The sequence below is a fragment of the Phoenix dactylifera genome, unplaced genomic scaffold (genome assembly GCF_009389715.1).
Source record: "Phoenix dactylifera cultivar Barhee BC4 unplaced genomic scaffold, palm_55x_up_171113_PBpolish2nd_filt_p 001700F, whole genome shotgun sequence".
In the NCBI taxonomy this organism is placed as follows: domain Eukaryota; kingdom Viridiplantae; phylum Streptophyta; class Magnoliopsida; order Arecales; family Arecaceae; genus Phoenix; species Phoenix dactylifera.
Window position 1 is genome coordinate 58,801 of NW_024068999.1, and position 14,644 is coordinate 73,444.

Below are 14,644 nucleotides of genomic sequence, written 5' to 3' on the forward strand. Positions count from 1 at the left end.
GATTTCATGTAAGTGCATACCCTACTCCTACAGTGAACCTACTGAAGCCAATCTATACTACAAGGATCCATATGACTAGAGACCATGTATATGTGTAGTCAAACTACAATAACCTCACTATGAGTAGCCGAAGCACAGCAGATTAAAGGACCAGTCACACTACTGCAGCATCAAGCAAATCACTGACGAGTGGATAGACATCCAAGTGACTTCTTATCTTGGTCACGCTCAGTACCCTTGTTCTCTAACAAGCACCTGCACTATCACTTCAGTGTCCCTACACTTTGGACTCGAGTCTCGTCCATCCATATGGAAAGCGATCTGTGCACTGATCGGATCGATCACCGTCCTCGTGATGATCCATTGATCAGGAGCATTTAGAAATTAATCACCAATGATACATGGCTCAAATTCTCAACTCTTGAGAATATGTATCATCATCTTATTAATTTTTTTGAACGATTCACAGACACATAAACAATATGAATGAAAAGATGCCCATTTATTATTCAATAATAAAGTCAAGTACAAATTTATGTCCCAGAATTAATAATGTGTCTGCCAGATTGACTTTTAGGGCATACATCTAACAATCTCCCACTTGCACTAAAGCCAATCAGTCATATATCTAAGTCCCATCTTGTCAAGGTGGGCTTCAGTCTTCTGCTGATTTAACTGTTTAGTGAGTGGGTCCGCCACGTTGTCCGCGGAGTCTACTCTCTGCACCTCGACATATTTCTTCTCGAGGTAGTCGCGTATGAGGTGAAAGCGCCGCTCTATATGCTTGAACTTCCGATGAGACTTTGGTTCCTTAGCAAGAGCTATAGCGCCATTATTATCGCAGTAGAGTGTAATGGCATCTGATGGCATTACATCTAACTCTGCAATTAATTTTTTGAACCAAAAGGCTTCCTTTGCAGCTTCAGAGGCGGCAATATACTCAGCTTCCATGGTAGAATCAGCAATGATATGTTGTTTGGAACTCTTCCAATTTACCGTACCACCATTGCACAAGAATACATATCCAGATGTAGACTTTCTATCATCAATATCAATCATGAAATCTGAATCTATGTATCCTTCTACCTTTAACTCTGATGATCCTCTAAAAACCAAGAACAAATCTTTAGTTCTTCTCAAGTACTTAAGAATGTTCTTCACAGCTGTCTAGTGCTCTTCGCCTGAATTCGACTGATATCTGCTTGTGATACTCACAGCAAGTGCTATATCAGGTCGTGTACACAGCATGGCATACATGAGACTCCCTATTGCCGAAGCATAAGGGATCTTGCTTGATGAGGGCACAAAAGTGCGATCTACACATCACTTAAATTAGTATTATTGCTAACACATAATGATAGAAGTGCTGTATTAATATTATATTTTTGTAGGGTGCAGGTGATCGGAAATCAAAGTTAAAATGCACATTGGGTTCAAAAAGATGCATCATAGTAGGTGACCAGTCAACCGCATGGTTCAACCCCAGTTGCACATTAGAAGGAGTCTAAGTTCAGCAAGACAGTTCACTGCAATTAATTCCCAGCAGCCCGTGCATCTCAGCCCGATGAAGCCCACGTGCAGCTCATCCTCTTCTTCCGTAATCGCAAATCAAAGCTAAAATGCACAAAGGGCCTAGATTCATTATCCGGAAGGATCCAACGGTCCGTGGGGTTCATAGCAGCAAGCCCATTATCCTCCAGCATCTCGTGCGTCCCAGCTTCTTCTGCATCTTAAGCCCAGGTGCCAACATTCCAAGTCTTCTGTATGCAATCTCCCGCACCCACAGCTCTCCCAGCCGAGTTGTTCTTCCTCTGTTTCTTCCCAAAACGAAGCATCCGGGTCTACGTTCACAGCACCTCCCAGCTTCCGTGATCTCAGCGCCAGCATCCCACGTATCTTCTCCATATTCATCTCCTATGCATTCAGCTTCTCCCAGATCCCGCGAGCGTCCGCTCTCCACGCGTCCGCATCTCATCCTTCACGCGTCCCGGCTCCAGCTCCCATCCGAGTCCGAAGATTTCGCATGCAAGACCCGACCATCCCGAGATCCCAGCTCCGTGATCGTTATCCACTCGCATGCAAACTTTCCAGCAGCCGTCCGCGCCCCATCTCCTGCATTCGATCCAGCCATTCGAATCCCAAACGCCAGCGGTCAAGCTTCATCTTCAGCATGAGATCCCAACATCCCGAGATTTCCGCGTTCAACCTCCTTCAATCGATCTGCAGCCGTCCGCGTCCATCATTTTCGCCCGGGGATTCATCTCATCCGGCCATCTTCACCGCGTGTGAGAAAGGGAGGGGAGGAGAGCCGGTTATCTCTGCCATTCGGGAGGAAAAATAGGATCCCTCATTCGGAAACGGAGTCCCCGTTATTGAAATTAAAAAAAACAGAGAAGGGAAACAGGGGAGGCCCTATTTCCGAAAATAAAAGAAAAAAAAGAAGAAAGAAAGAAAATGAAAGGGGGATTAAAGTTTTTAATGGAAGGCTAAAGTCCTAGGAAGGGTGATGGAGGAACCTTTGATGTATTTCTCTTTGAAGTAAATTCTAAACTTTTGCTTTCAATGATTTATATTTATTGATATGTTCTTGATCCATGCGTAGTTATTTCATAGATAGATCTTTAATGGATTATGATTATTGATATATGGATTGCTTTAGTATTTGATTCGTCGTAGACGTAGAAAGCACGATGGATGCTTAGAAATTGAGTTCATATGTTCATGAAACATATACCATGATTAGATCTATCCTATATTTAATCTTTAATCAAGAACCATAGAGTTTATTCCTTGGATGCAATATCATCAAGGGGGATTCCAAATCCCTACCATCTTTATTTCATTGAATTTTGTTTATTATTCTTTGCATTTAATTTTTAAAAATCAAAACATCATTTTAATCCACAAATTTATTCAACTAAAAATTACATCTAAAAATTACGCTAATAATCTATAGATCGTTCCCTGAGGATTCGACCTCGGACTCTTGAGATTTTACTACTTGTGCGATTCTCCTGCACTTGGAAGAACAATTTTATTTTTGCATCAAGTTTTTGGCGCCGTTGCCAGGGAACGGCTGATTTATTAGTATAATATTAGATTTAATCAGTATCTTAGTATTTAGTCTTTTTCTTTCAAAAAAAAAAAATCTTTATTGTCTGAGTAATCCACCGTCTGATCGCACTCCAATTTCGTCGGCTGCTGTAGGACACATGTTTCTTTCATCTGAACGGTCTGATTGATATTCTGAAACTTTTACGACCATTAAATTAAAATAAACTTTGCTGCTATCTACTTTGAATTTTTTGTGTTTAATTTTTTTGTTTAGAATCAGAATTTTATTATCATCATATCTCATTAACCCTTGTTGCTACTTGAAAATTGATAAGAACTTTAAGAAAAGATCAAGGATAATCATTAAAAAAAAAACAAAAAAAAAACAAACAAATAAATTAACTCTGAAATTTTGTATGCTAGGTTGGAATAGGGACAACACTGGACGTCTGAGTCGACAACCTTTTGACAATTCCTTAGATCACATTATTGAAACTTTTTCGCAAAATCTCAGATCTGGTGAGATGGCTGATGATGATGTAGGAAGTCACCATGGTAATGAAGGTAGACCCCCAGTTATGACACTTCGACAATACTTACATCCCACTAGGACTAGTCAACCTTCATGCATGATTATTCCTGAAAATGTAGGACACTTTGAAATCAAACCAGGAGTAATTCAATTGCTGCCAAAGTATCATGGAATGGAATCCGAGAACCCTTATCTTCACCTTAAGAATTTTGAGGAAATTAGCATCACATTTAGAGTGCCAAATGTATCGGAAGATGTCCTTAAATTAACCTTGTTTCCTTTTTCCTTGAAGGATAAAGCCAAAACATGGCTGAACTCCTTGAGACCAAGATCGTTAGGAACATGGCATGATATGCAAAGAGAATTCTTAAAAAAGCTCTTTCCCGCACAAAGGACTAATTTTTTGAAAAGGCACATTAGTAATTTCCAACAAAAAGACCATGAAACATTTTATGAATGCTGGGAGAGATTTAAAGATTTGCTACTCTCTTGTCCTCATCATGGGTTTGAAACATGGAGAACCATTAGTTTCTTTTACGAGGGGTTGTCTCCACAGTTGAAACAATTTATAGAGACTATGTGCAATGGTCTATTTTTGGAAAAGCAACCTGTGGAGTGATTGATTAAAACCCCATTTGATTTTGATGAGCTCAAAGCATTTGAGTATATCTTGTGATTACTAATGAATTCAATTGAGTGTTTCAGTGAAAATCCTGTCCAAGTGTCTCTAGATTTTGGTTCATAGTATTTTGGATAAGTTAAGAAGTCTGCTGAACCAAAGTCTGAGACTCGAGTCGACTCCCGAGTATCACGAGTCGACTCCAAGCGTATCAAGTTCACTGGCACGAGCTCGAGTCGACTCCAGACTAGTACGAGTCGACTCCGACTGAGAACAGAAAGAAGAACAGAAAGCCTCATCTCAGAACCTGTCAACGAGTCGACTCCTGAAGTGCGTGAGTCGACTCCAATGTTCAACGAGTTGACTCCAGGGTAGTAAGAGTCGACTCCAAGAGGTACACAAAGAAAAGTCAGAGAGCAGTTTTCGAGTCTGAGATTCGAGTCGACTCCAGTGGAACGCGAGTCGACTCCGATGGTTGGCAAGTCGACTCCAGAGAAAGCAAGAGTCGACTCTCAGCGGTACACAAAGAAAAGGTCAGAGAGCATTTTATGGACTCTGAGATTCGAGTCGACTCCCGCAATACGCGAGTCGACTCCGAGACTGTGCGACCATCGACAGACAGAAAACCATGTTACTGCCTCTGAGATTCGAGTCGACTCCCAGACAGCTCGAGTCGACTCCAAGACAAGCTTCACGTCAAAAGGCAGAAGACCAACTTTCGGAAACTGAGAGCCGAGTCGACTCCAAGGAAGTTCGAGTCGACTCCAAGACTGGATGAGCCAAAAGACAGAGAATCGGGAGTTCGGGCTCTGAGATTCGAGTCGACTCCAAGGACAGTCGAGTCGACTCGAGTGGACAAAATTCAAAATTGGATCCACGGACTTCAGTAGATGAGCCGACTCCAAAATTGCCAGGTCAGCTCCAGAAGTTGGCGAGTCGACTCCGGGTCAAGACGAGTCGACTCCCAGTCGTGACGGCAACTTTAATTCAAATTTGGAACAGTTGCCGAGTCGACTCCGGAAAAGCTTGAGTCGACTCCCGCTACAGCCGAGTCGACTCCTGATCGCGCGAGTCGACTCCAACCCACCAACGGTCATATTGTCAGGCTGCGCAGAGTGTGCAGAACGGACAGAAAAAGCAGTGTAACGGCTAGTTTCCGTGGGGGTTGGCTTAAATAGCCACAGAAGACTGTAGCAAGGCAGAGAACAACCATTCCACTCCAAGCATTCAAGCTTTCAAGCTCTGCAACGTGCTCTTCAACGAAAAAGGGGAAGATCAGCATTTACTGCAACCAACTACATCTTCCCAGCAATTAAAGCCTCCTCCTCCTGCATTCAAGTCGACTACTCATTCGAGAGGAGACCTGAGTTCAAGAAGCCATTCCTCTACTTCAGCTTAAAAACGTTTGAGGGCTTCTAAACTCCTCTTTTGATTATATTGTTTTACATCTGCTTTTGAGAAGCTTATTTTCCTTTCTTTCTATAACTTGTATTTACTTGGTTCAATCGGAGGATTGAATCAAGGGGATTAAGGTTGGTTGGTGAGCCAAGTTAAAAACCAACGTGTGTAAGGGTTTGATTGTGAGCCCGGAAAAACAATCGGGGTTGGTTCTAGTCGGTGAGCCTGGGAAAACCGACCGAGTTCGTTGTGAGCTCGTAAAACAACAAGTTTGGTTGTGAGCTTGCAAAACAACCGGCTGTAATCCAAGGGGGTTATAGTGAATTCCCAAGAGAGACTCGGGGAGTGGACGTAGGAGCAAGGGGTAGCTCCGAACCACTATAAAACTCTGTGTTTGCATTGGATTGTCTCTTCTCTTCTTCCTCTCACATCACTCACAGCACTTAGCATTAATTAAATAACTTGCAATAGTTTTTAATTAATCATCCATAACGTTTTAATTATCCAAATTAATTTAAAACCCAATTCATCCCCCCCCCCTCTTGGGTTGTCTATCTGGGCAACAAGTGGTATCAGAGCCAAAAACTCTTCCACTCAAGAGTTAAAAGATCAAAATGACAACCCCATTTGGATCTTCTCACATTGAGGGTCAGTCCACCCAAAGACCTCCTTTCTTTAATGGATCCGACTACTCATACTGGAAGGCTAGGATGAGAATATTCATCCAAGCCCAAGACTATGAGATGTGGACCATTGTAGTAAATGGACCATACATCCCATCCATATATGTAGATGGTGTCAAGGTACCCAAACTAGAAACGGATTGGGATGAACATGACATGAGGAAGGCACAACTAAACTCTAAAGCTATGAATGTGTTTTATTGTGCCTTAGATAGAAATGAATTCAATTGGGTCTCTACTTGCAACTCTGCAAAAGAGATCTGGGATAGACTTGAAGTGACCCATGAGGGCACGAATCAAGTTAAAGAATCCAAAATTAATATATTGGTTCATAAGTATGAACTATTTAAAATGGATTCTAATGAGACAATCACTAGCATGTTCACTAGGTTTACTGACATTGTCAATGGCCTAAAAAGCCTTGGCAAGAGCTATACTAACAGTGATCTTGTCAGGAAAATACTTCGCTGTCTACCAAGGTCATGGGAAACCAAGGTGACGGCAATCCAAGAAGCTAAAGACTTGAACAAGCTTCCACTCGAAGAGCTCCTTGGATCCCTAATGACTCACGAGCTAACCATGAAGCAACACAGCGAAGAAGAGTCCTCCCATAAGAAAAAGGTAATAGCACTTAAATCTACTTCATCTAACAAGGACCTGTCTTGCAGTAGCAGCAGTGAAGAAGAAGAACATGAGGAAGATGATGGTGAGGCTCTTCTTGTGCGCAAGTTCAAGAGATTCATCAACCACAAGAAGTCCTATCATCAAAGGAGAGGCCCCTCAAATTTCTACCGCAAGGACAAAGGTAAGGAAAGGGAAAACGAGGGGATTGGGTGTTACAAGTGCAAGAAGCCGGGTCACATAAGAGCAGAGTGCCCCTTACTGAAGAAGGGGAGTAAGTACAAGAAGAAGAAGGCTCTTGTCACTACACTATCCGACTCCGACTCATCATCCTCCTCATCAGATGATGAACAAGAAGAGAAGGCCAATTTCTGCTTCATGGCCAACGAAAACGAGGTAACTTCCGATACGCATCTTGATTTCTCTTTTGATGAACTTTATGATGCATTTAATGAGTTAATGGTAGAATATAAGGCTATAAATCTTAAGAATAAAGAACTGAAAATAGCTAATCAATCATACCTACATAAATACGATAAATTAGTTAAGGATAAGGACTTAATCACCAAAGAAAATATTGAACTTAAAACAAGCAACCAACTTTTAACTCAAAAGACTAACACCTTAACTAAAGATAATGAAAAACTAACTAAGGAATTTTCAGAACTTAAAAAATATAAACAAACCTTAGATAAGGATCTTACAAAAGAACTTAATGATCTAAAAGCAGAAAATCAAACACTAACTAAAGAACTTAACAAATACAAACCCTTAGTTGAAAAATTTACATATAGTTCTGAAAAATTAAACATGATACTAAATAGTCAACGAGCAGTATTTAATAAAGCGGGTTTAGGGTATAAACCAAGAAATAAACAAAAACTTCTTAGTAACTTCTTTGTTAAAGCTGGAGAAACTAAAACTAAGAAAATAACCTGCTTTTGTTGTGGAACTATAGGACATAAGGCAAATGCATGTGACTATAGGAAAAGTAAAACAAAAAGAAAAATTAAAAGGGTATGGGTTCCAAAAGGAACCAACTTGACTAACCATGAAGGACCCAAGAAAACTTGGGTACCTAAGATGACATGATTTGCTTGTGTAGGAGTGTCTTGCAGCCAAGGTCAACAAAAACCGCTGGTATTTGGATAGTGGCTGCTCAAGGCACATGACGGGTGATAAAGATCAATTTTTCACCCTTGAAGCTAAGAAGGGAGGTGCTGTGACTTTTGGAGACAACAACCAAGGTCATATCATTGGTATTGGTAAAGTTCAAATCACCCCTTCTACTTTTATAGATAATGTTAGATATGTTGATGGTCTTAAGCATAACTTGTTAAGCATTAGTCAATTATGTGATATAGGATATGATGTTATGTTTAAACCATCACTATGCATTATAACAAATCCTAATGATAATAGTTTAGTTTTTAAAGAAATTAGACGTGGAAATGTATATGTTGTAGACCTAGAAGATCTTGCAAAACATAACCAATGTCTAGTTGTAAATGAAACTAAAGATAATGATGCTAGTTGGTTATGGCACCGTAAGTTAGGTCATGCAAGCATGGACACAATAACTAAACTAGTTAAAAGAGACTCCGTGATAGGTTTGCCAAAATTAAAATTTGAAAAGAACAAAATATGTGAAGCATGTCAATTTGGCAAACAATCTAGGAACTCTTTTAAATCCATAAAATGTGTCTCTACTTTTAGGCCTCTAGAATTACTACACATGGACCTATTTGGTCCAACTAGAACAACAAGCCTAGGTGGAAATAAATATGGTCTAGTTATAGTAGATGATTACTCTAGGTACACATGGGTCATGTTTCTACCGCATAAGGATCAAGCATTTTCTATGTTTAAGAAGTTCCATAAGGAAGTAACAAATGCTAGAGAGTCTTCAGTCATAGCCATTAGAAGTGACCATGGTACCGAATTCGAAAATCAATCATTTGATGAATTTTGTAGTAAAAAGGGGATAACCCATAATTTCTCAGCACCTAGGACACCACAACAAAATAGAGTTGTGGAAAGGAAGAATAGAACACTAGAGGAAATGGCTAGGACTATGTTATGTGAAAGTAACCTCCCTAAGTACTTTTGGGGAGAAGCCATTAATACCTCTTGTCACATATTAAATAGAGTTTTATTAAGACCCATTATAAAGAAAACACCTTATGAACTTTGGAAAAACAGAAAACCAAAAGTTAATTACTTTCATGCCTTTGGATGTAGGTGTTTTGTACATAATAATGGGAAAGATAATCTAGGGAAATTTGATCCTAAATCTGATGAAGGAATATTCTTAGGTTATTCTACAACTAGTAAAGCCTATAGAGTCTTTAATAAAAGAACCTTAGTCATAGAAGAATCTATACATGTAGTATTTGATGACTCTAGTGACATCTCCTCTAGTAAGAAAGTTAATTTTGATGATGATGTTGAAATACTTGAAGAAAAGATAGATGAGATGGGATTATAAGATGATAATCAAAAATTGATTGAAAAAGCATCATCAAGTCAAGAGCCTATTGTGGATCATGGGCTAACAAAAGCTTGGAGGTATGCTCACGGGCATCCTAAGGAACTCATTCTAGATGATCCATCTCAACCTGTTAGGACTAGAGCTTCACTTAGAAATCTAAATAACCATCTAGCTTTTGTCTCACACTTTGAGCCCAAACATATAGAAGAAGCCGAAAATGATGTAAATTGGATAAATGCAATGCAAGAAGAACTAAACCAATTTACTAGAAACAAAGTGTGGGATCTAGTAGAGAGACCTTCTAAATATCCAATTATAGGTACAAAATGGATATATAAAAATAAGCTAGATGAAAATGGAATTGTTATAAGGAATAAGGCTAGATTAGTGGCAAAGGGTTATAATCAAGAAGAAGGCATAGATTTTGATGAAACCTTTGCTCCCGTAGCTAGACTTGAGGCTATTAGACTATTATTAGCATATGCATGCTCTAAGGATTTCAAACTATTTCAAATGGATGTAAAAAGTGCATTTTTAAATGGGTATATTAATGAGGAAGTGTATGTAGAACAACCTCCTGGTTTTGAAAATCATCAATATCCTAATCATGTGTATAAACTGAACAAAGCACTTTATGGATTAAAACAAGCACCTAGAGCATGGTATGAGAGACTTAGTAAATTCCTATTAGAACATGAATTCTCTAGAGAAAATGTAGACACAACATTATTTCTGAAAAAGCAAAATAAGGAGATGCTATTAGTACAGATTTATGTTGATGATATCAGTTTCGGTGCTACTAACAATCGCCTCTGCGAAGAGTTTGCTGATTTGATGCAGAGTGAGTTTGAGATGAGCATGATGGGAGAGCTGAACTACTTCCTCGGGCTTCAAATCAAACAATCTGAAGGAGGCATCTTCATCAATCAAGCAAAATATGTCAAGGAGATGCTCAAGAAGTTTGATATGGAAGGAAACAAATCAATCAGCACCCCCATGAGCTCATCATGCAAATTAGATCAAGACGAATCAGGTAAATCTGTAGATCAAAAACTTTATAGAGGTATGATAGGATCTTTACTATATCTTACTGCAAGTAGACCTGATATTATGTTTAGTGTTTGCATGTGTGCTAGATATCAGGCTAATCCTAAAGAATCACACCTAGCTGCAGTTAAGAGAATTTTTAAATACTTAATAGGAACTAAGAACATAGGGCTATGGTACTCTAAAGAATCTAGCCTAAACTTAATAGGGTACACAGATTCAGACTTCGCTGGATGTAAGCTTGATAGAAAAAGTACCAGCGGGCCGTGTCAGTTTCTAGGAGAAAATCTAATCTCATGGTTTAGCAAGAAACAAAACACGGTTGCATTATCCACTGCAGAAGCTGAATATGTGGCAGCCGGGAGTTGTTGTGCTCAAATCTTGTGGATTAAACAACAATTAGAAGATTATGGCAGTAAACAAGATAAAATCCCCATTAATTGTGATAATACAAGTGCCATAAATCTAACTAAAAATCCAATTCAATATTCAAGAACTAAACACATTGAGATAAGACATCACTTCATAAGAGATCATGTATTGAATGGTGATGTGTCACTCCAATTTGTTTGTACTGATAATCAATTAGCAGATATTTTTACAAAATCCCTAAGTGAAGAGAGGTTTAGCGTGCTTAGGAGGGGATTAGGAGTGATTGATCCATCCTAGTGGGAGTTTCCACTAGATTAATTGATTTTGATGATTAGAATGCGGTTAAAATAGAGTTTCTATTCAATGATCATCAAATCAGATCCCAATTAGGTGATTTTCCCTTATTTGGCACGGTTATAGCATGACTTTTAGGTGCGTGCCAAGGTTAGAGACGACTCGAGTAAGTTTCAGAGCCGGCTCCTAAGGGGGAGTCGACTCGCGCATTTGCGGGAGTCGACTCGCAAAGATGGCAGCTGAGGGGGAGTCGACTCGCACATTGTCGGGAGTCAACTCGAAGTCTACAGGCGCATAAGGAGAGTCGACTCGCGCATATTCTGGAGTCGACTCGAGGTCGAGTCGACTCGCGACTCAGGGGAGTCGACTCGCAGTCGGGATCCGACTTTTTAACCCTAGGTTTGTCGTTTCGCAAACACTTTTCTTTCAAGCCGCCACTGTTCAAAAAGCCCTAGAGCCGACTCCTAGGTCGTCCCCGATCGTCTCCAACCTCTGTTCGGTCGATTTTTCACCGGTTCTTAGGATTTTCATCCGTTCCTAGGTCGTCTCCGGTCCGTCCCGAGTCTCCTCCGTCGACCTTTCTCCGTCCTTTAGGTGTTTCTTTCCGTTTAGGTCAAGATGCCTCGTAAGACCGTGGTTAGGAAGAGGTCCCGTCCCGAGGCCGGTCCCGAGCGGCGCTCCAAGGCGCGGCACGATCCCGCGAGGCAACCACCTCCGGCTCGTTCCCCGCCTAGGGCGGTTCCCGCAAGGCCGTTGGCCGGGAAGGCCGTCACCACCGGGAGGTATGTCGACTTTGACTATCTCTCCCGGGAAGGGTTCACCATAGGTGATAGGCTTAGAGCCCAGGGTCTAGAGTACTTCCTCACTTTGGACCTTCCCACTTACCCTGGCCTTGTTCAAGAGTTTTATAGTACCGTCCATCGGGGAGATGGAGGTATCGAGGGCACAGTAGTAGGTGTCCCTGTGCGTGTCACGGAGGATCTCATTGCCCACATCCTCCACCTTCCATTAGTAGGGATGGCTCCCGCACACCCTGAGGATAGAGTTGAGGCCCTTACGGTCGTCTTAGGGCATCCACCTCAGTCTCCCCTAGACGAGGTATCTGCTAGCTCACTTCCTATTGAAGTGAGAATCCTTTTGAGTATTCTGTCCAGATCCATCTTCCCTAAGACAGGAAGATTTGATTTTGTAAATGAGAGGGACCTAGCTGTTATGTCTTACATTCTTCAGGACACCCCGGTCAACTTCTCCAAACTCATCTATAGGTATATGTGTGAGCCCCTAGATAGACCTAGGCTCACCCTCCCATACGGCATGATTTTTACTCTTCTCTTTAGGGAGTACGAGATTCCCATTCCTGAGAGGGAACCCTCTCGTGCATTGCGATGGACAGATCGCTTGTGTACGGGAACCATGCACAGGATGGGGTTTCGGAAGAGAGAAGGGATCTGGGTTAGGAAGTCTACCCTCACCGCTCAGACCACCAGACCTTCACCTAGTCCTGAGCCCGATTCAGACTACCCAGACCTTCCAGACCATCCAGACCTCCCATCCACTCCTCCTGCTCCTACCACCTCCGCCGGACCTTCCTCCTCGGCACCACCCTCTATGGCGGTCCGGATTGATCCTGAGCAGCTCCGGGAGCTGCGACAGGAGATAGTCAGAGAGGTGAGGGATGAGCTGCTTCGGGAGCTCCGAGGTGCGGTGCCTGCTCCCACTCCTGCACCCGTATCTTCTCAGTTGGTCCCTTCCTTGACAGCCGTGACTGACATGACGGCTCATGTACGGGAAGAGATCTACAATGTCCGGAGTTTGGTCCAGGCCCAGTTCCACAGCATGAGTGAGGTCACGAGCTCCACTCGACAGATGCGAGAGGAGATAGGTCGTGACATGCACACCACCACCGAGGGGGCCGAGCGCTTGGCGAATGTACTCATCGACAAGCTGGACGCACTTTAGACATCGGTGACTGGGCTTCAGGCGTCGGTGACAGAGCTCTCCACTACACATAGCAGAGCCACCACGTCTATCATCACACAGCTTGGCCATGTCACAGATGCAGTCATCCTCCTCATGGAGCAGAGCCGATTGAGAGGAGGAGCCACATCCTCGAGAGGAGGAGCCACATCCTCCAGAGGAGGAGATGCATCCTCGAGAGGGGGAGCTTCATCCTCGAGGAGGACATAGATGTGTTTGAGTTCTGTTTTGTATTGTTTTACTTTACTTATTGTATGCTCAAATCTACTTCAATTCATATCAATACAATGAGTAGACATCTTATCTTCAATTATGTGCCATTTGATGATTGTTTGTACCATTGATTGTGGTTGATTACCTCCTTTTTGGTATGATGACAAAAAGGGGGAGAAATATGTATAAAATGTGTAAAAGGGGAGAAAAATAAAAAAATATATGTAAAAGAAATCAATGGAAATAAATAAAAAGATAAACTCTTAAAAACACACACAAATTTGTTCTAAGTGGATTCGGTACCTCGAGGCTCATTATCTCTCTTTTGGGGCTCCTAATGGAGTAATCTCCAGAATCTATTCAAGGGATATTCGGAGATTAGCTGAATCCTACTCAAGAACAAATTGACAGATTTTTCCTCTAAAAACAAAAAATTCAGTTCAAAAACTTCAAAGCATTAAAAGGAAATTCAGAGAATCAAAACATAGTTGAATGCATATGTTGAGGGGGAGAATCTGAATTTTAATCAAGCTAAATCATTAATGACATATAAGCCAAACAATTGATTGCATAATATGAAGGCTTATATAATTCCAAATGAAAGGGGGAGCTTTAACTCCGAAATTTGTTGTTTCACTCCTTTCAAACTTGGATAAATTAAATTATCAGACATTTGAATTCATTTATGGATTTTATTTCATTATTTATTGAGCAAGTCATTTTACATATACTCAAAGTTTTGTCATCATCAAAAAGGGGGAGATTGTGGAGTGATTGATTAAAACCCCATTTGATTTTGATGAGCTCAAAGCATTTGAGTATATCTTGTGATTACTAATGAATTCAATTGAGTGTTTCAGTGAAAATCCTGTCCAAGTGTCTCTAGATTTTGGTTCATAGTATTTTGGATAAGTTAAGAAGTCTGCTGAACCAAAGTCTGAGACTCGAGTCGACTCCCGAGTATCACGAGTCGACTCCAAGCGTATCAAGTTCACTGGCACGAGCTCGAGTCGACTCCAGACTAGTACGAGTCGACTCCGACTGAGAACAGAAAGAAGAACAGAAAGCCTCATCTCAGAACCTGTCAACGAGTCGACTCCTGAAGTGCGCGAGTCGACTCCAATGTTCAACGAGTCGACTCCAGGGTAGTAAGAGTCGACTCCAAGAGGTACACAAAGAAAAGTCAGAGAGCAGTTTTCGAGTCTGAGATTCGAGTCGACTCCAGTGGAACGCGAGTCGACTCCGATGGTTGGCAAGTCGACTCCAGAGAAAGCAAGAGTCGACTCTCAGCGGTACACAAAGAAAAGGTCAGAGAGCATTTTATGGATTCTGAGATTCGAGTC

The 14,644-nt window shown here is 41.4% G+C and overlaps 1 pseudogene; it reads right to left on the reverse strand.

Moving 5' to 3' along the window:
- Positions 1–3,995: 3,995 nt before the first annotated feature.
- Positions 3,996–4,093, reverse strand: LOC120108990 (annotated as a pseudogene).
- Positions 4,094–14,644: the final 10,551 nt, after the last annotated feature.